The sequence below is a fragment of the Crinia signifera genome, chromosome 4, assembly GCF_055691185.1.
Source record: "Crinia signifera chromosome 4, ASM5569118v1, whole genome shotgun sequence".
NCBI lineage: Eukaryota > Metazoa > Chordata > Amphibia > Anura > Myobatrachidae > Crinia > Crinia signifera.
The window spans coordinates 24,193,051-24,215,652 of NC_139220.1; the positions used below are offsets into that span (position 1 = coordinate 24,193,051).

Below are 22,602 nucleotides of genomic sequence, written 5' to 3' on the forward strand. Positions count from 1 at the left end.
AGCTATGGGACAGACGTAATAAGCCTTCAAAAGAGATAAACTCGAGGGTATAAAGAGCGACTCTGCCCCAAACTGTCATTTTTTCGAACACTGTCTATAGCGTGACAGTTGGGAACTGATTGGCTGGACATTTATCACTCTTTATAACCCTCACATTTATATTTTTTTAAGGCTTAATACATCTTCCCCTAGGTTTGCAAAATGCCAGTTATAGTCCTTTTATCTTTGTATATTTCTTTATCGCTTTTCTTTTTTTGTGTATTGTTCTTGGCATCACTGTCACAGTGAACCCGTTATTGTTATTTACTGTAGGAATTGGAACGTCCAAATGCCATTCTTTGAAAAGAAAACATACAAGATATCAGCTGGGTATAGACTACTAGACCATGTGTGTACCCAGCGAGTTCGTTGAGCTGCGTGTACCGATAACAGGGATGTCGCAAGCGAGCATCGGGAGCGCAGGGTTGCGAGCCATCATCGGTCAGATGGAGCGGCCCAATTTGGTAAGCTATACACACCAACCAATCAGCAGCTCCATATGTTAGGCCTGACATCATAACTGGGCGTGATTGTGCTGACAGCGTCGGCATCGCTGTAGCCACATGGAGGAAGTGGTTTCCATGGTGGGACCAATAATGACGATCCACCGAAACATTTAGGGCCTTATTCTGGTTGATGCGTACTTTCCCGAATTCTTTCGGATGGCGTTTTTTAGCCGTCTGCGCATGCGTGGGAAACGCTATGCGCATGTGCCACGCATGGTCTCCGTACTTGTTCGCACTAACACCGTACAGAAATGTGCACCGAATTCACTCGTGAAATATGGGCGTATTATGGGCGTCATTCGGAACTACACAGGGGCATAGTTTCAAAGTGGGCTAAACTGGGCATAAACATGGGCGTACACGAGGGAGTGCACTCATTCTGGTAGGCGTGCATTCGGACAGCACACCGAATGCACGCGAACCAAAAGGCAAGAAATATGCGGTGTCCGTAAGCAAGTATTTCTTTGCGGACACCACTCGGTCATGCGCTAGGCAATCGGAACGCCCAATCAGTACGGGCGCACCTCAACCAATGTCAGCTGAACACAATACAATCCACTCCTTTACTCATTACTCATTAATTACACTCTTCTCATTGCTTCAATTGGAACCATTGCAGCTTAAATGGACCATTACTAAACACACACATATATGCTGCAGTTTTGACACACATTTACACTGCAACCAATGGACAGAACTTACTATCCCTAATATAAATAGACATGTCACTTCTACATTTACCAATAAAACCACACATTTGGGGATCAAAATATAAATTTATTACAATAACGTCAAACAGAAAATGGAAAAAGCATGTTTTTGGACACATGCAACAAATTAAAAGGTACCATACCAGGAATGTACAAAAATAAAACAAAATAAAACAATGTATTTTTGACATACATAGCCACAGCAGAATCATTAGGAACACATCAGGTGGCTTCACAACAAAAGTATAGCAACAACACTTCAAGTACAGCAGACAGTAATGGTAGCCGAAAGAGGGCAACAGGGGAACCAAACAAGGCATTCGAACCGAGGGCAAATGTGGGTACCTCTGCACGGGATTGGACACAGGAAGCTGACACACACAGCTCAATGAAAGATTTGGGAAGACATAAGGGTGGAGATTAATGCGGACACAAGTTCATTTTCGGGCATGTTTGGGCCTGGTAGGCTCCTTGCCACGTGCAGCAGCTCCTCGGCCACGGCCACGTTGGGATGGTGGCCCAGGTGGAGCAGATGCTGGTGAAGGGGGGGATGGTGTTCCCCCTCTGCCAGCAGGGAGTGCTGGTGGTGGAAATGCACCAGAAACGGATGACAATAGGGCCCTATTGCTGGAAACTAGCTCCACCATAAGCTCATTATGGTGGAGGAGGAGGTCATTTTGGCGCAGGGCTTGATCTGCCAGCACCTGCAGGCTGGCAGCTATGGACTGCTGTGTGCCAGCCATGGCCTGCTGGGTCTCAGCAATAGCCTGCTGGCTCCCAGCTATTGTCTGCTGGGTGCTGACCAAACCCTGCATGACCTCCTCGGTCCTACGCATCCGCTCTGATGCTAAGTCTCCCTGCTGGTGAATCTGGCCAAGCACCTGCACCCACCTGTCGTAATCCGTTTCGGCCATTGCCTGCTGCTGCTGCACATGCCTGCCACTGGTGGCAGGTGGCACAGACTCCTCCACCTCCGCAAGAGATTCTTGACCAAACGGTGGGGATGCTGGTGAAAGAGAAAATTACAATTACAACACATTCCAAGAAAATTAGTACCAACTACTTATGCCATGCCAAATAATTACCTTCAACAAAAGCAGCAAAGACTTCCGCCGGGGCCTCGCTATCCATGTTGCTCACCCCCCGGACCTCCTCTATAGCAATACAGCACTCGGCCATCTCCTCCAGGGGGGTGAGCTTCAGGCGGCCTGGCATGGGGCCAGCCCCAGAGGTGTGGCTGTGTTCCCACCGTTTGGTCAGTTTCTTCTTGAGGTTGGTTTTGAAGTCGTGCCACCTGCAATCCAAGTTTACATATTACTACATGTCACTCCTGATGTTTGCTGTAGCAGCCATTGCAATCTGCAACAGATTACAACATGTACTTCATTCCACATAACTTACATTATATTAAACTATAAAACCAACCCTTAGAAGATACATTCACACTCACCCTACAATAACTATCGACTAAGTGACATGGCAATCATGTCTGTTGCTCCTAGCAACGTGACCGACCATTTACCAACTCAATCTAACATCTAATTAAAACATTACTGGTCTTGTACTGCTCAAATGTAACACACATGAACTTGCCTCTTCTTTACGTGCTCCGCCTCACAAACTTGTGGAGCTACCGCATTAATCTCCACAGTTATGTCCTCCCAAATCTTCCATCTCCTTGTGTGTGTCAACCTGTCCTGTGGACACTCTAGCCAATCCCGTGCACGGGGTACCAGTATGGCAAGCTCCTGCGGTTCGAATGCCATGTTCCTGCTGCTTGGTTCCTCTGTTGGCCTCTTTCAGCCATGGCCACGGCCACCTGTCGCTGTACTTGAAGTGCTGGCCAGGCTACTCTGTTGGGAAGCCACCTGCTGTGTTCCCAATGATTCTGCTGAGGCAGAAGATGGCCCAGCTGCAGATTGGGCTGATGTTGCTGGGCCAGCTGGCTGCTCTTCTCCCACTGGCTGGTCTGTGGTGAGGGGCACATAGGAGGTGTTGGAGTCCAGGCGAGCAAAGAGTTCCTGGCACTCCTGGTCTCCCTCAGATTGAGATCCAGCCATGTTTGCAACAACATTTTGGTTTTCTAGCACACCTTTATATACTATTTCTGTCATTGGCGTACATCAGCGACACCCTGCGTTCTTTGCGGCAGCGTTCCGTGCGGCAGCGTACACTGTGCGGCGCATAGGCCACGCCCATACCAGCGGACAAACAAAAGTACAAAACCAGGCATACTTTCAAAGTCTGATTTAGTACTTATTTGCAGATTTGAACACCAATAAACACCTACAACTGTGGCCAGACATAAAATCTATATGTGATTGTTCATTTGTACTGTGCACTTGTTTGGTATGTACAACAAATGACACTAACCCATTCCATATGTTAATCCAGTCCACCACTCAGGCAATAGTAATCAGTGCTTGCATCCAAATCACATGTGAAAGGTCTCTCAATATTGCCTTGATGCTAGGTACATTTCATTCCACATCTCTAGTGTGGGCCGGTAGAAGGTAAGTGTTTACATGGCACCATGGCCTAATATTGGGAAAAGGTCTTGCACTATTTGCTATATTTCTGGTGTATAGCTTTCACACTAATAAAGCTGTCTATTTTAGTACCTTGTAGAGTTATGTGTAACTGGATAGTGTTGCACACTATTTCACCTGTTGTTTTCAGCCATGTTTGGTGAGTATAATGGTTTCCCAACTTCTTTCACCCTGTCTGTTTTGTACATACTAAGTAATGCCAAGGTCAGCTCTGCGATGCAAAGCTCCAGCAAGTGTTATTTTGCGATGCAATGTTTTAGCCATCTGTTGTGGCGCATACACGCTGTTAATGTAAAAATGAACAATAAAGTTAATACCAAATATCACTCTGAACAACCAATTACAGGACATGATTGCTTGTATTGTGCCATTGCTAAGATGGCGGCCTATGGGAGAGCAGCCCCATTTTCGCCCGCGGAGCTCAGGGCACTGGTCTCCGTTATGGAGACCAGGCTGGGGCGTGCGGGCCCATTTATCACAAACCGGCAGAAGCGTAATGCTTATGCCGCGGCCCGCCGCCGCATATTCGCACGCACCCAGGTGCGGAGGACCATCGCTCAGCTGGAGCGGCGATGGTCAGACCTGAGGCGTCGGCAGCCAGATTTGCTCCAGCGAATCAGGGCCAGGATTGCGCGATGTGAGTGTTTACACATTAAATGGGCATTTGTACATTATTGCTTAAATGATCTTTTTTAAGCCAATAAGGTAACCTGGCTGATCATGAGTTAAACATGGCATACACTATATGTGTGCTACTTCCTATTTGACATCCTGTAATGGGGATATAATATGTAATTGTCTAGGAGTATTGTTTGTGATGCATACAATGGGCCAAATGTCACATCATAACTGCCATGTTACAGGCTGTATTTGATAAAAGCCAGTAAGGAGCTGATTGGCTGGACATTTATCTCTAGTTATCACCTTTGCATTTATTGCTTGTTAAGGCTTAATACATCTGTCCCAATGACCCCTAATTGGCACTAATGTTTTTTTCTCCAACACAGCACGGGATCGAGCACGACAGGCCCGGGAGGAGGCAGAGGCGGCCCAGGCCCAGGAGGAGGTCACAGATGAGATGGCCGAGGAGGTGGTGTTGGAGGAAGGGGAGGCGGAGGAAGTGGAGGCGGAGGAAGTGAAGGCGGAGGAGGTGCCAGAGGAAGGGGAGGAAGTGGAGGAGGAGGTGGTGGCAGTGGAGGAGGAGGTGGTGCCAGTGGAGGAGGAGGTGGTGGCAGCTGAGGAGGCCCGGGAAGAAGAGGAGGAGGTGGAGCTGGAGGAGGATGAGGAGGCCTGTGAGGTGGTTCAGGCGCCCGAAAGTGGTATGTATACATAAAGAATCATTATTCCTTTTCTAATCTACTATTTGCTATGTAGCACTGGTGATTCAATTGTGTTTTAAAATACTATAAATTCATAAAACAAACTGGGTAGCAACAGACACACTTAGGGGTTAGATAGGGTGCCCAAACCATCCCTTTGATCCTGGACACATATTAATGACACAGGTTGTGGGGATGGCTTTCAGGTCGATTTTAACTGCCACTGAACCTGTGTTGTTAATCTGTATCCTGGAAGTAAGGGATGACGTGCTCATCTAAGGGTTACATGTCCCTGCTGCAAGCGTACAATCTGTAGCCTCAAATAGGTGAATTGAGTTTACAGTTGATTGATATTTCTACACTACATTAAGTATGGCATAAATGGAGTATGGACAGGCGTGGCTTAGAATGGAGTCACAAGTGGTCAGTGCCCCTGGGCCCTCCTCTAGCTAACCACCCCCTGCGGTCTGCATGTATTGTTGCCACCATAATTTTTGGTTGATTTTGTCTTAATAATGATTTTGTGCATGGGAGTGGGTTAGTGCTGCAGCTTCACCTACCTGGCATTATGACAATGATTTATGGAGCAGACCATCAGCAGGCAAGCCATGCTTGATTGCACAAATGTACTGTGCATTCCTGAGAGTTGACTAAGTCCCATGCCACGTTGCATCAGAGAACAGACACTGAGCGCTTTTTGATGAGTTGTTATTGGTGGAGCTCATGACATGCTTCTCAGAGCTTAGTCATGGGTGGGTTTGGATTCAGAAGGAGCACTATGACTGTGAGGTGTTATACAGAGTAAAGGGTAGAGGGAAAAAAACAGGCTTTCCATCTAGTATGTATGCATGTATGTATAGATGTATGTGTCATATATATATATAGTTATATATGTCTCTATATACATATATATATATATATATATATACACACACACACACCTGTCACCTTGCATTTATTTAATTTATGTATGACTATGTTAAATGTATTCATGAATATCATTACTAATTGTACCCCCTTTAACATGCCCACAGATGAGCCAACCCAAGCAGATGAGGGTGTCCGTGGGGCCCTCCTGCGTCTCAGGGCACACATGCAGCTGGTCCTGGCCGATCTGCAGGACCTAACGGACCTTCTACTGTAATTTATTTTATTTATTTTTTTCATTTTAAAAATGTTGTAATTGTAAATATAATAAATAGTTGTAAACAGTTAGAAGTTGTCTGTGTGTTTTTTTGACATTAAACAGTATATGTGTAAATTGTTTAGAATATTTTTAATTAGCAAAAGGTACATACTGTATATAGAATGATGTATGTTATGTTCACATGATGTAAGGGTTAATGTCTGTAATGAATGTAGTAGTAATGTGTTTAAGTATGTATTAGGATTTAATTGATTCCAATTGGAAACAAACACTTTTTAATGAGGTTGCCTAATTGCATAAGTGTGTCATGTGATCGATTTCGGAGGTCAGATAAGAGTGGTGATTTGTGCGTAAATACACCGCATCGGTGCGTACGGCCAGGTTCCCGTCCGTTCTGACGCGGTAAGACCGTGCATACGCTGTAATACCGTGCAGAATATGTGTGTTTCCACCGCACACGCAAGGTTTGGATGTCGTCCGTAAACACGCCCTGTTCTTCCAGTGTGAGTCTGTCCGTATGCGGAGGTCCGGTGGGCGTTTCTTCGGACGATGTCCGCACAGCGTGGCGTGCGGCCCGCTCCGAAAGATTTCGGAAATGTACGCACCGACCAGAATAACCTCCTTAGTGACACTGTCATACAACCAATACAGACTGTGTGGAAGGGTCACGACTTCATTTTCTGCAGCAGTAACATATTTATGTGATATTTCATTAATATTCAAATAAGTTGGTTACCACTGCTGTACATCCAGCGGCAACCACACCCATTCCTAGAAATAAGTCCTGGCAGAACATTGGGAAGTAAATTGAACCAGTATGTGAGAGACGGAGGAAAAAACAAGCCGAGAGTACGTTCCGCAGTCACTGTATACACAGACCTAGTGTACTGTATAGTGATTGTTCAGCTACAGTACGTTCCGCAGTCGCTGTATACACAGACCTAGTGTACTGTATAGTGATTGCTCAGCCTACAGTACGTTCCGCAGTCGCTGTATACACGGACCTAGTGTACTGTATAGTGATTGCTCAGCTACAGTACGTTCCGCAGTCGCTGTATACACAGACCTAGTGTACTGTATAGTGATTGCTCAGCCTACAGTACGTTCCGCAGTCGCTGTATACACGGACCTAGTGTACTGTATAGTGATTGCTCAGCTACAGTACGTTCCGCAGTCGCTGTATACACGGACCTAGTGTACTGTATAGTGATTGCTCAGCTACAGTACGTTCCCCAGTCACTGTATACACAGACCTAGTGTACTGTATAGTGATTGCTCAGCTACAGTACGTTCCGCAGTCACTGTATACACGGACCTAGTGTACTGTATAGTGATTGCTCAGCTAAAGTATGTTCCGCAGTCACCGTATACACGGACCTAGTGTACTGTATAGTGATTGCTCAGCTACAGTATGTTCCGCAGTCACTGTATATACGGACCTAGTGTACTGTATAGTGATTGCTCAACTACAGTATGTTCCGCAGTCACTGTATACACAGACCTAGTGTACTGTATAGTGATTGCTCAGCTACAGTACGTTCCGCAGTCACTGTATACACAGACCTAGTGTACTGTATAGTGATTGCTCAGCTACAGTACGTTCCGCAGTCGCTGTATACACGGACCTAGTGTACTGTATAGTGATTTCTCAGCTACAGTACGTTCCGCAGTCACTGTATACACAGACCTAGTGTACTGTATAGTGATTGCTCAGCTACAGTACGTTCCGCAGTCACTGTATACACAGACCTAGTGTACTGTATAGTGATTGCTCAGCTACAGTACGTTCCGCACTCACCGTATACACGGAACTAGTGTACTGTATAGTGATTGCACAGCTACAGTATGTTCCGCAGTCACTGTATACACGGACCTAGTGTACTGTATAGTGATTGCTCAGCTACAGTACATTCCGCAGTCACTGTATACACGGACCTAGTGTACTGTATAGTGATTGCTCAGCACACAGTACGTTCCGCAGTCGCTGTATACACGGACCTAGTGTACTGTATAGTGATTGCTCAGCACACAGTACGTTCCGCAGTCGCTGTATACACGAACCTAGTGTACTGTATAGTGATTGCTCAGCTACAGTACGTTCCGCAGTCACTGTATACATGGACCTAGTGTACTGTATAGTGATTGCACAGCTACAGTATGTTCCGCAGTCACTGTATACACGAACCTAGTGTACTGTATAGTGATTGCACAGCTACAGTACGTTCCGCAGTCACTGTATACACGAACCTAGTGTACTGTATAGTGATTGCTCAGCTACAGTATGTTCCGCAGTCGTTGTATACACAGACCTAGTGTACTGTATAGTGATTGCTCAGCTACAGTACATTCCGCAGTCACTGTATACATGGACCTAGTGTACTGTATAGTGATTGCTCAGCTACAGTACGTTCCCCAGTCGCTGTATATACAGACCTAGTGTACTGTATAGTGATTGCTCAGCTACAGTACGTTCCGCAGTCACTGTATACACGGACCTAGGCCCTTATTCTGGTTGACTCGCAAGGCCACCAAACCAGCCTGGTGAATGCCCGCCCCCCCCCCCCCCTCACAACGTGTGTCCCTGCGCACAGGCTGCGAATGGATGTTTAACAGAAACATTCATTCGCATGCTGCGGGGAACACCCACATCTTTCGATGATCGCCGACCATCGAAAGATGTGGAAGGTGCACGCATATAAAAGTGACTTTCAAGTCACTTGCTTGGACGCACCCACATCACGGCCTCATTACCATGAGAACGCCCATGAAACTGCAAATGTGCAGACGCAAAACATCGGAGGATCGATTGAACCAGAACAACCCCCCCTAGTGTTTTCTATAGTGATTGGGTAAATAATCCCCCTGCCTTTTGCCAGGATCACTCTGTACAGCACATCCCGGATATCCTCAATGAACATATTCCACAGAAGACTACTGTGCCAAAATGTAGAACCTACTCACAGTGACCAGCTGTATGCAATATGGGACACATGCCAGCTGCTGTGGAAATACCAGGGCCGGTTCAAGCCACCTGAGCGCCCCAGGTGGGAGGGGGGGGGGCGTTCCGACGCTCATGCTCCACCGGGGGGGGGGGGGGGTGAGGCGATGCGGCCGCTGCCACTGGCAGCATGGGGGGCAGTGGGAGACACGGGGGCTCCAGTGGCGTAACTATACATTTTGCGGTACTTGTGTATTTTGGCGGCGCCCATCGCATCGCATACCATAACGTATACGATGGTATGCGATGCGACGCGATATCGTACGATAGTGCACGATGGCATACAATTTTGAGATTGTATGCCATTGTACATGGCATACAATGCCATACGATGCGATGCGATTAAACATTGTATAAGCACCCTAATGGGTGCTTATACAATGTTAAGCACCCAATTGGGTGCTTACAATGTTAAATGCACCCCCACGCCACCCCCCCACTATAAACGTGAACCCGAGGGGCGGCGGTACGCGTCCTACGACCTTTTCATACCCCCACTATCCACGTCGGCGTGGAGTTGAGAATAGAATAGTGTGGCGAGCGCAGTGAGCCACCGAGCCCAAAGCGTGGCGAGCGCAGCGCGCCCCGCGAGGGGACGCGGATACCTGTGAAGCCCGCGAAGGGACGCGTTTACCTGTGAAGGTATCCGCGTCCCCTTGCGGGGCTCGCTGCGCTCGCCACGCTTCGAGCTCGGTGGCTCGCTGCGCTCGCCACACTATTCTATTCTCAACTCCACGCCGACGTGGATAGTGGGGGTATGAAAAGGTCGTAGGACGCGTACCGCCGCCCCTCGCCACGCTTCGGGTTCACGTTTATAGTGGGGGGGTGGCGTGGGGGTGCATTTAACATTGTACCCTTTTGGTCGTATAGGGGGTCAAAATCGCGTCGCATCGTATGCCATCGGGTGCATGGCATGCGATGCAATGCGATCTGTCCGTCGTACGACGGACATCGGGGGCGCCGCCAAAATACACAAGTACCCATTTTGCTCCCACCTGCCAAAAAGTTTGTGGCGCCCCTCCTCCAGGCTCCTCTCCGGCATGTTTCCACAGCGTGTGACGTGATGACATCACACGCATAACGGAGAAGCTGGAGCAGGAGAGAGGAAGAGAGACCAGCGGACACTGCTGCTTCCTTGGCTCTGACGCATCCCAGGCCGCCCCAGCACACCCATCCGCCCATCCTGTACACAGTAGCCAATAGCCGGCTCTGTGTACAGGCAATTGAATTAGTGGGGGGATTTGTCGTCTCTGCCATGGCCCCACCTGCGCTGTGGCTGACTCGCCTCCAGTGCTCAGTCAGTGGGCAGCGGCAGGCAGCAGCATGTCAGTGCGTCGAGCGCAGAGGCAGAACTCTGGGAGGCAATGGAGTCATCTGCCGCCGGGCTCCTGCTCCCAAGGGTGCACCTCTCCTCCCCTGTGAGTTTGAATTAGCTAATTGAAAGCTGTTGATATGGCTTTGGTGGCTGACTTCTTCTCCTAGCAGGACCATAGTTGTCACACTCTTTATTCTAAACATAATATCCATAACATACATACATACATACATACACACACACACGCATACATATATTTATATAAGATGGTGTGTGTGTGTGTGTTGGAGGGGCACCAATATGTAGCTTGCCCCCGGGCAACTGGGACGAACTTACGTCACTGGTCGAGCGGGTGCCGGCGCCCAAACAGACCCTGCTGCTGCTTGCTCCCCCAAGCGGCTGCTGGGGCTGCCTTACAGTAGTTACGCCACTGGGGGGCTCCAGGGGGGGTTTGGGCTACAAGGGGGATTGCCGCTGACGATCGGGGGGGGGGGTGGGGGGTAGCGGGTGCCACCCGCAGATTATCACTGATCCATGGGCAGCAGCACAGTACCGCCCTCCAGTGGCTAAAGCTGCCTAGTAGTGGCGCCGGCCCTGGGAACTATACATCACTACATGTCCCAGAATGCTTCACCACAGTCATCGCATGCCCCAAAAGCATTCTAGAGGTGCATGCTGGGATGTGTAGCCCCGTAGCAGCTGTTGTGCCACAGATTGCCTAGTCCTGCCGGTTATGGTGTAAAGAGTCAACAGTGTCTATGTTGACAGTCAATAGGTTCACAAAGGTCAACATAGACAAAAGGTTGACACATAAAAAGGTCGAAGTCTGTTTTTTTGTGTCAATTAGTGCACCGCGTCCCCTCGCGTGGCTGGCTTTGTTCAGAGTTCACATGGATTGTCAGGTATGACTAAATCCAAAAAAGCAAAAAAGAATCCCCATATCCCATGCCGACCATTTCATACGTCGACCAATGCCAAGTAGAACTTTGGTTAACTTTGTCTATGTCGACCGTTTAATACTGTTAACCTATCGACCAGATTTCGTCCTGCCATAGTATCATTAAAATAATAAAAGTCCATCAACTACAGATGCGATTTTATCTTCGTGCTTACTATAGATTGGCGCCGCCAATTGTCCTGTTAATCCAGATTAATCAGGATACAGGAAAATCATTCTCACGTTTCTTTTCCAAACCTAAAATACAAGTTGTATTGGAGGAAAGTGTGGCTGAAAGGGGGTTATTCTGGTTTATTCCCTCGGATGCGAATTCACATCCTTGCGAGTGAACCAGAGCCCGCCTTGCGAATGGTGGTACGCCGGCCACCATTCGCAAGGCGCGTACGTTCGTACTGGCTGCGAATGAATGTTTTACATAAACGTCCATTTGCAGCCTGCAGGGGGAACACCCACATCATTGCCTCAGAGCAACCTTAGATCTGCGTTCACATTCTGAGGGAAGTGGGCGATATCAGCTGCCCGCACCCGCGTCATGGGCCCAGCGTTCTAATGGGAACGCCCATGAAACGCTAGGCATTCCCATATGCTCATTGTCCCATACGTTAATGCAATCTATGGTGTCAAAGATACTTCGGCTTTCCAATGTAAACTTTGCGGTAACACCCCCAGTGTAGCTCCCAAGTGTAATTGGCTGGCACCCGTGGGAGAGCTGGCGATGCTGGAAGCTTGTATTGTATGGCAGTGTGGTTGGTGTAATGGTTAGAGCACTGAGGCCATGGGTTCGATTCCCACCATGGCTCTAACTGGGCGGAGTTTGTACGCTGCTCAAAAAAATAAAGGGAACACTTAAACAACATGTAACTCCAAGTCAATCACACTTCTGTGAAATCAAACTGTCCACTTAGGAAGCAACACTGTCAGTGTAGTGTCCAGAGCATGGAGGCGCTACCAGGAGACAGACCAATTCATCGGGAGATGTGAAGGAGGCCGTAGGAGGGCAACAACCCAGGACCGCTACCTCCGCCATTGTGCAAGAGGGAACAGGAGGACCACTGCCAGAGCCCTGCAAAATGACCTCCAGCAGGCCACAAATGTGCATGTGTCTACTAAAACGGTCAGAAACAGATTCCATGAGGGTGGAATGAGGGCCCGACGTCCACAAATGGTGGTTGTGCTTACAGCCCAACAATTTGCAGGATGTTTGGCATTTATCAGAGAACACCAAGATTGGCAAATTCGTTACTGGCACCCTGTGCTCTTCTCAAATGAAGCAGGTTCACATTGAGCACATGTGACAGACGTGCAGTGTCCGGAGACCCCAAGGAGAATGTTCTGCTGCCTGCAACATCCTCCATCATGACCGGTTTGGCAGTGGGTCAGTAATGGTGTGGGGTGGCATTTCTTTTGGGGCCACACTGCCTTCCATGTGCTTGCTAGAGGTAGCCTGACTGCCATTAGGTACAGAGATGTGATCCTCAGATCCCTTGTGAGACCATTTGCTGGTGCGGTTGGCCCTGGGTTCCTCCTAATGCAAGACAATGCTAGGTACTTGTGTACTTTCACGGCTCCCATCGCATGCCATTGCATGTCATATGTAGTGGCATGCGATGGCATGCGATGCGATTTTCCAGTGTTTTTATGCATTTTTGCTAAAATAGCATGCGATCGCACCGCATGCGATCGCACCGCATGCGATCGCACCGCATGCGATCGCACCGCATGCGATCGCACCGCATGCGATCGCATCGCATCAGATTGCATGAGATCGCATGCGATCTGATGCGATGCGATGTCATTTTTCACAGAAATTATGGACATGAGTTGACAATATGTAAAATGCACCCCAAATGTCATTTTTTACACTGGACCACCCCCACTATCAACGCCAACCCGAAGCGTGGCGAGCGCGCGAGGAGAGGCGGTATAAAACAAATAAAAAACTGAATAGAAACCGATCCAACACAATCACTGAACACACGCCTTGAAACAGGTGACAGAACAGCTCAAAACTCCACCTTGAATGGATAATCCTTGTGCTTTTTGGCTGAGGATAATGTGCATGATTTCAACTCATGTCCATAATTTCTGTGAAAAATGACATCGCATCGCATCAGATCGCATCAGATCGCATGCGATCTCATGCGATGCGATGCGATTTTTCCCTGTACGATGCACATCGTGGGAGCCGTGAAAGTACACAAGTACCCAATGCTAGACCTCATGTGGCTGGAGTGTGTCAGCAGTTCCTGCAAGACGAAGGCATTGATGCTATGGACTGGCCCGCCCGTTCCCCAGACCTGAATCCAATTGAGCACATCTGGGACATCATGCCTCCATCCACCAACGCCACGTTGCACTACAGACTGTCCAGGAGTTGGCGGATGCTTTAGTCCTGGTCTGGGAGGAGATCCCTCAGGAGACCATCCGCCACCTCATCAGGAGCATGCCCAGGCATTGTAGGGAGGTCATACAGGCAAGTGGAGGCCACACACACTACTGATACTCATTTTGACTTGTTTTAAGGACATTACATCAAAGTTGGATCAGCATGTAGTGTGTTTTTCCACTTTAATTTTGTGTGTGACTCCAAATCCAGACCTCCATGGGTTAATAAATTTGATTTCCATTGATATTTTTGTGTGATTTTGTTGTCAACAAATTCAAGTATGTAAAGAACAAAGTATTCAATAAGAATATTTCATTCATTCAAATCTAGGATGTATTATGTTAGTGTTCCCTTTATTTTTTTGAGCAGTGTATATTCTCCCCGTACTTGCGTGGGTTTCCTCCGGATACTCCAGTTTCCTCCCACAATCCATAAATATACTGGTATGTTAAATAGCTTCCAACAAAATGAACCCTGCAATGTCTGTGTGCGTGTACATGTGGTAGGGAATATAGATTGTAAACTCCACTGGGGCAGGGACTGATGTGAATGTTCAACTATTCTCTTTACAGCGCTGAGGAATATGTGTGCGCTATATAAGAAACTGTTAATAAATAAATAATAAAATAAATATTGTACCAATATATCAGAATCTGTTTGTGTGTCTGTATAATAGCAGTCTCCCCGTATATTTCCACCATGATCAGCCGACCCCTTCAGAGACTCAAAGCCGCTGGCAATATATACACTTTTAGATCTCCTGTGTGGCAACATTCTCCACGTAGCTTGCAGTTCCAGGCTGCCAGGCAAAGGAGGTATATTTTAGGGATGGCCATCGGTGCCTTTGCCATCGATGGCAAAAGTGCAACTGGCCATCGATAGTGTAAAACTATGCAATGGGTGACCATCGATAGTTTTACATATCAATGGTCGGTACTTCTGTAGTTTCACGGCGCCAGCGGGGCTCGCTTTGCTCGCCCACGCTGCGGGCTCGGTGGCTCGCTACGCTCGCCACGCTATTTAAAATCAACTCCATGCCAACATGGATAGTGAGGGTATGAACTATCCATGTTGGCATGGAGTTAAGTTACTTTTTTTTACATATTTCGTGGCGAGCGTAGAACCCGGAAGTAGCACGGCGCCATGCTGGCGCCGTGAAACTACAGAAGTACCCAATGGTCATCTATTATGTTTGAGTGATTGGCCTGTGGGCCAATGAAAAAACGTGCACAGGGCTTTGCAGGAGTCAGGGGGCGGAGCTAGGGAAGCCAATCCCGGGGCATTTTTTCAATCCCGGGATTCGGGATTGAAAAATGCTCAATTCCGGGATTCCCGGGATCCCGGGTTTGGCTTCCCTAAAAAAAAAAAGGCCCCGCATGTTTACCTACATGGAGCTGGTTGCCGGGTGGGGTCGCCGGAAGGGTGGGCGGGGAGCCGGGAGTGGTCTCAGGGAGCAATGAGCCGGGTGGGTAGGCAGGAGCAGGCAGGAAGCCGGGTAGGGGAGAGAGGAGAGAGTTGTCCGTGAGCCGGGTGGGTAGGCGGGGTCTCCGGGAGCCAGCCAGCAGCACGACTTGGCTGTCAGCTCCAGGCAGTCTGTCCCTCTGACAGGTATTCGGGTGACAGCATGATGCTTGAGAGGTGTCCCACGGTTGTTTATAATTGACAAAGCAGGCCCTTGAGGCGTTTCTCCGGTATGAACCTTGCCGGTTTCCTCAGAAGATGCCCCAGTATGAAGCAGCTTGATATTTAACTAGATGTCAACCAATCAGTGTGTTTCACTTTGCATTAGCTCACCTGTCTTATTAGTACTGACAGGTGTACTGTTTTAACAGGTAATAAACTATTCCTTTTAGACATAAAATAAATATATACATTGAAATAAAATTAAAAAGGCATTAAAAAAGGTTATGTATGGAATGGCAAGTCTCGCACCAGTAAGAGACATATACAGATAAGGCTTCTGAACAATATATTCTACATACACATAGCATATCATTCACAACAGTTCCCACCGTGTAATAGAATGATTTTTTTGATGACCATTAGATAGCAATCTCGAGTGGCTCCGTCCTGGCTGTAGGGCAACACAGCCACCAGACCCAAAGCCACAGGATCGACTCCCCGCTCTGCCGCTAAACCTATTACCCCCTCTTACCAAAACAAGTACATTTTTATTTGCCTGTAAGCTCAGTACTTCAGTGTTCCCTTGATGTTCTATCTTCACATACTGGACTTTATTCTGGTTCACTCGCAAAGGCAAATTCCTTCTCAAATGGACAAAACCATGTGCACTGCAGGTGGGGCAGATGTAACTTGTGCAGAGAGTTTTACTTCTAAGTGAGATCTATATTGCAGTGTACAAATAAAGCAGTCAGTAGTTACCCTGCACAGAAATAAAATAACTCCCCAAAATTGAACTCTCTCTGCACGTTACATCTACCCCCCCTCAGTGGACATGGTTTTGTCCATTTGAGAAAGAATTTGAATTTGGGAGTGAACCAGAATAAGGGCATCTGTGTGAATGAACCTTGTTGATCACATTTCTACGGTGCTCAAGGAACCTTACATTTAAAGGCAAGTATTCAATGTTGGGGGCACGCGGTGACAGCAAGCAGGGCTGCCTGCTCACTGTCACCGCTCGCCCCCACAGTATTCAACTGACCCCCGTAATAAGCCACTGGCTCCGTTTTTGAAGCGAGAGGAATTGGCGTATTTTGCTGATTCGCTGCATTAGCTGCGGGTTTCGCTGTTTGGGGGAATCCTCACCGTCCTGTGACAGTGAGGATTCCCCCGGAACATTGAACAGGGTGATCGGCTGGCGAGTGGGTTAAACAGTGAGGATCGCTGGTTTTCTGCGATCATCGCTGTTTAACCCCCTCGCCGCCCGCGGCGACCCCCATTGAATAAGGCCCAAAAGAGCTACGTATTGTAGGCCACATTCGCATGTAATCAAATATATTACATAATTGGAACAGTTCATGAAACGTTTCATCTTAAATGTTGAATTGTTGGAAGAAGAAGAAGTAAATTGAACACTCTTATCTAGGAGGAATTTGCATGTGATACAGTTTTCCTACCACATTTAAAACACCCACTTAAAACTTAAGTGACTCACTATAGTTGGGTTATCAGATCCTTGTATAAAATGGCTTGGGGCTTAATTATTTCCCAGATTATTGTTTTTCCTAAAATTAACCCTTGGTTTATCTTCTAGAGCTGAAGCCAAAAATATATCTGTTTTAAGAATCTTGGAGTTTTTATTTTCAATTTTCTTTTCATTTCCATCGAGTGTGAATTGAATGTAGATATAAATCTAGAGCTGTATTTTAAACTCATCATTTCCGTCAGAAACAGCCTGATGAGTTTGATCTTTAGTTCCCAAAAAAAGGAGCTCTCTCAACTTCCAGAACACACTGCGTCTAGTAGATCAGGGGGATAACCTTGCTCCAAAAAATTATTTTAGCAGGTTATTTGCCTGTTGTTCAAAAATATCTTGATCTGAACAGTTTCTTTATGATCTTTTTGGCTTTTTGAAATATTAGTGAGGACAGCTCCTAAAACTAAGATAATTGTCACAGTCAACTTCTTTAACAGGTAGAGGTTGTTATTCTATCATTTTTGATGTGAAGCACATTATCCAAGAAGTTAATGTGCTAGTGATGAACAGTGTTTTAAGTCTATTTAAGACCAAAAGTGTTATTGTTAAGAAAATAAAAAAGTGCACGTTCCCTCCCACCATGCCAAATAAAAAACATGTCGTCTATGTATCTGCCATAAATATATATATTGCCAGTGGATTTGATTCCCTGAAGGGGTTGGTTGATCATGGTGGAAATATACGGGCAGACTGCTATTATAGGGACGCACAAACAGCTTCTGATATATTGTTACAATACAAGCTTCCAGCATCGCCAGCTCTCCCACAGGTGCTGGCCGATTACACTTGGGAGCTGCTACACTAAAGGTGCCCATACACTAGTAAGATTTATCTTCCGATCTGGCTGGTTGGAACAAAAACATGGTTATGGATGAGTGACAGTTTGTCAGTTTTCCAGCATTTCCAAGCCAATGCTCAACTGTCATTTGCTCTCATCCATAACCATGTTTTTATTCCGACCAGCCAGATCTGAATCTGCGTGTGTATGGCCACCTTAAGTGTTACCACAAAGTTTATTTTTGAAAGCCAGAGTGTCTTTGAGAGTGACACCATAGATTGCATTAATACATTTCGACAGTGCGATTGAATGGCCAAACAGCTGGAGAGGTTGATACCAACTAAGTGGAGGAATCCTTTTCTGTTTAACTACATGTAGTTCCTGAACGGAACCTAAAGGGAAATTGCCAATTTAAAGGACTGGCCACTTTTTGAGATATCAGCATGGAAACAGCATCTTCTGTGCTTCTGTTGCTATGATATGCAAACTGGTATGGATCTTATACACTTCTCTACCACAAAGACACCCCCGCCACATCCCCCTCCTCCACCGGCAAAATATCGGCAGTCATGGCTCTTCGAGGCAGGGCTAAAATGATGCAAATCTCTGCAATGGGGCGGGGCTTGATGAGGACAGGGTCTGTCCAGTGTTCCCTCTAATTTTACGAAGGCTGTGTGCGGCAAAAGATTTTGGCTGTGCAACTTTTGAAGGAAATTTTTATTTTTGTGCGTTACTTATATATAACTGGAAAATGATGTTCAGCATTTGTGTTAACTTTACTTCAAAATGATATTAAACATTTAAACATTCAAAACACAGCACATGATGTAGTTAATGGGTGAAACTCACATTAATTGAGTGCACAACTGCAAAAAGGGACCACTTCTGCTTTGTGCGCTCTGTTGTCATGTCTGTGCGCACACTTGTCGAGTTGTGTGCGCGCGCACGAGCGCACAGCTTACTTCTTCCTGAGAATAGAAAAAAGAAGAAGGCAAGTACCTGCCGTGTGTGGCCCTGAAAAGGGGTGTGGCTTCATGTAACATTGCATGTAAATCGCCCTAGAGTATGAGGGCCTTAACTTTGGCTCTGATACCAGCCAGTACCTCCCCAGTCACTGACCTCACCTCACCTCACTGCATTTAAGCTCATGTAAACAGACAGTAAGTTATTATTAACAGAAACCTTGACTAAAGCTACTATTGCAGAGGCTGCAATTCCTCCCAGTTGTCAGATTTATTATTTCCAGATTTTAGTTAATTAACCAAATACCTCACGTAGGTTTATGCGTGCCATGGTGGTGATATACCTAGCTGAATTGTTAGCCTTTAGAAAACGATCGTAAAAGTAGCTAAATTATTATTATTATTATCAGTGTTTATAATAGGAATGTGAATTGACCACCGATGAATCATAAAGGGTGTGAAAAACTTTTGCCATCGATGGGGGAGAACCAGATGGCTCTCTTACATCGATGGCACAATAACCAAATAGGTTCCCTCCCCCCCAAGGTGCTGGGACACCCGTGAAGCCCCTCCCCCATGTCCTGATTGGACCACTGGCCATAAAGTCAAAGAAAAGGGGTGACCATCGATGGTCATCCCTTTTCTTCATAATATGTTGCCGACCAAATCGATGGCCATTTCTAGGACACAAACCAGGGTGGATTGGGATGGAAAATGAGCCCGGGATATTTCTAGGAAGCAGTCCTCATGGAGGCGAGGTCTGGAGAGAGGTTGGGGTCTGCTGAAGGGGTGGGTCCCACCTCATAGGGACTGATTCTAAGTTGGACACAGTTGCAGCCTTGTTAGTGTCTTTTCCTGCAGTTATTTCTGCAACTTTATACTAATTTCACTACAACGCCCTTGCCATACAGGCAGTGGCGCCCATTGGGGTGTTTCCCCTGTACCCCAGTGGGCCAGTACAGATCTGTTGGCACATATGACAACTGTCGACATGGACCCACAATTAATGTGACCCGTACCCTCGCATGGCTCGCTTTGCTCCACATGCTTCAGGCTCAGTGCTCAGCACACTAAAAAAATAAAAAAATGTGAAAATGGTGGACAATTGTCATGCGTCCACCTTTTCATGTCGACCTTTTGACCCTGTCGACCTATTGCACATTGACCTTTTTCTTGTTGACCTTTTGACCCTGTTGACTCATTGCATGTCTACCTATTGGGATAGACCTATTGACTGTCTATCTAGACACTGTAGTGTAGATCTTTCAGCCCCCACTGACCCCAACTTCAGACCCCACTGAAGACCCAACTTCAGACCCCACCTGTGTGCACCCGAAATTTGTGGGCGTGGCCTTGTAGTCAGGCTGTACGGCCTATTATTGCATCACTCCAGCAAAGCCACACACCATTTTTCGCCACTGTGTCGGCATGGCCAGTGCTCTGTGAGCTGCTGGCCATGACCTAAGCCCCTAGTCTCCCTGAATAAACATCTATTCACTTTTTCTCTGGCCAGCTCCCTCCTTCCCCCTTAACACACATAACGCGGGACAGTGCCATCCACAGGTAGCACCTTTTTGCTCCCACCTGCCAAAAAGTTTGTGGCACCCCCCCCCCCCCCCCCCCCCCGGGCTCCTCTCCAGTGTGTTTCCCCAGCATGTGACGTGATGACGTCACACACATAACGGAGAAGCTGAAGCAGGATAGAGGAAGAGAGACCAGCAGACACTGCTGCTTCCCTTGGCTCCGACACATCACAGGCCGCCCTAGCACGCCCATCCTGTACACAGTAGCCAATAGCCGGCTCTGTGTACAGTCACTTGAATCAGTGGGGGGATTTGCCGTCTCTGCCATGGCCGCACCTGTGCTGCGGCTGACTCGCCTCCGGTGCTCAGTCAGTGGGCAGCGGCAGGCAGCAGCATGTCAGTGCGTCGAGCGGAGCCCACACAAACCCCGCTGCCGCTTGCTCCCCCAAGCACCAGCTGGGACTGCCTTACAGTAGTTACGCCACTGCCCCTGGGACAGTCCCAAAAAAACAAGACTGTCCTGCAAAAATTAGGACAGTTAGGAGGTATGCTTTTCACATGATTTATTGGCCCGGTGGGTCGAAATCACGTGAAAAAGGCCTTGTACTGGTGTAGGTGTGATAACCACATATATGTGCATGCAGTGGGTTATGGGCATATGATGCCATACATGAAGTTGTGTTATAAACATATGTTATCCCCACAGGGGACATTAAATGTGAGCTGGACACATGAGGGCACAGACAAATAAAGTTTTTCTGCTCGAGGGCAGAGCGGGATGGTGCCCAGCGCGAGGAGATATATATAGGAAAAGCCGTTACTGGCGTGGCGCAGTTCCCCTCAGGAAGGGGTTAACAGCAGAGCGGTGCTGAGAGGCAGTGACCCTGAGAAGAGTTCCCTGAGAGGAATAGAAATAAGCAGAGCTGCGCAGCCTAAATGTGATGGATAGCGGTGCTGACAGGGAGAGTGTCCTGAGGGGATAGTGAGCGAAAGCAGAGCAGCGCAGCTGGAGAGCGGTGGACAGCGATGCTGGGCGTGAAGGAGGGTTTTTACCTGAGTGGAGCCCCGGCCAGAGCAGCGTTGACGGAGTCAGCAGCGTCATTGGGGAGGCAGGCGCGCCATCGCTGGGCGGCTTCAGTGAGCGGAGCCGGCAGCAAGTGCAGGAGACGCTGAGAGGAGCAAGCCGCGTCATCCAGGAGGCGGGCGGCTCCTTCAGCAGCTGATCGGAGACCTCCGGGAGGCACCTGATAGAAGAATCTGGCGGTGACGAGAAGAAGGAGTGTCCGGCATCAGGAGGAGAGGCTGGCCAGAACCGGAGGGCTGGGCAGCGGTGACTGACAGCCAGAGCAGGGACGGAGGAGGCGGCACAGAGGCGGAGAGTGAGCCGGGCACCAGAGAAGGGGAGTGGTGAGTGACAAGCAGCCCACCCCAAAGGCAGGATAATAAGGCCAGCCCCGCATCACACACATAGAGCAACCTAGTGCAAACGGAGCTGACAGCTGCTAGGAAAATCTCCGCAGCAGCACCTGACTCCAGCTGTTGTGAGCCAAATTACCATCAGTGCTTATAGTTGTAATTTATTGGGACCTTACACCCGATTGTATCCAAGGATTGACTATTAAATGATCCTTCATTACTACACAGGATAACTTCTGCAGGCAGCATATTATTGTCCTATAAGTGACTTCTGAGGCAGGATAAAACAGGGACTAGATATCTATAAGGCATTCATTAGTCTTCTCAAGAAAGGTATTTATTACAAGTAGCAGACAGTTCATTAAGGAATCTCCACTGAAGCTGCAGTAAGGAGGAAGAGAGAACTAAAGGGAAAGAGCCCTGCTAAGTTACATGCAGAGAAAGCTGCGGGTGTCAAACACCACTTATTTACTAGCTTAAGGAGTAATAGGATTCCTGCTAGTTGTTCATACTCCTGGTACTGTTTGTAAACAGGGACTGATTACATTGTTAAAGCCTATTACTACGTCGGACCCTTATTTCATTGTATTACCCGTCAGAGAGTTTATCCTAAGGGCCCGAATATAACAGAGGCTCTTGTTTACAAGGAAACATCATTTCTTCAGGAATGGCCACTTAGATTAACTGAAACTGCGCTGAACAGTTCATATCCATAGTAAGCTACAGTTTCTACCATTCAGGATAGCAGTTTATATTTATTGTGTGACATTTGCGCTCCATTGTCTACAACTAATCAGTCAGTGATAGAATGTGCAAAACGTACCTAATTGGATTACAAA

General features: G+C 47.5%; 1 long non-coding RNA gene across 1 annotated transcript in view; it reads left to right on the plus strand.

The window, feature by feature from the left end:
• Positions 1–451, plus strand: part of LOC146073875 (uncharacterized) — a 48,578-nt gene extending 48,127 nt beyond the window's left edge. Inside the window, exon 3 of the long non-coding RNA XR_014473324.1 lies at positions 313–451. This is a non-coding gene — a long non-coding RNA (uncharacterized LOC146073875). The remainder of the gene's footprint in view (positions 1–312) is intronic.
• The last annotated feature ends 22,151 nt before the right edge of the window (positions 452–22,602 follow it).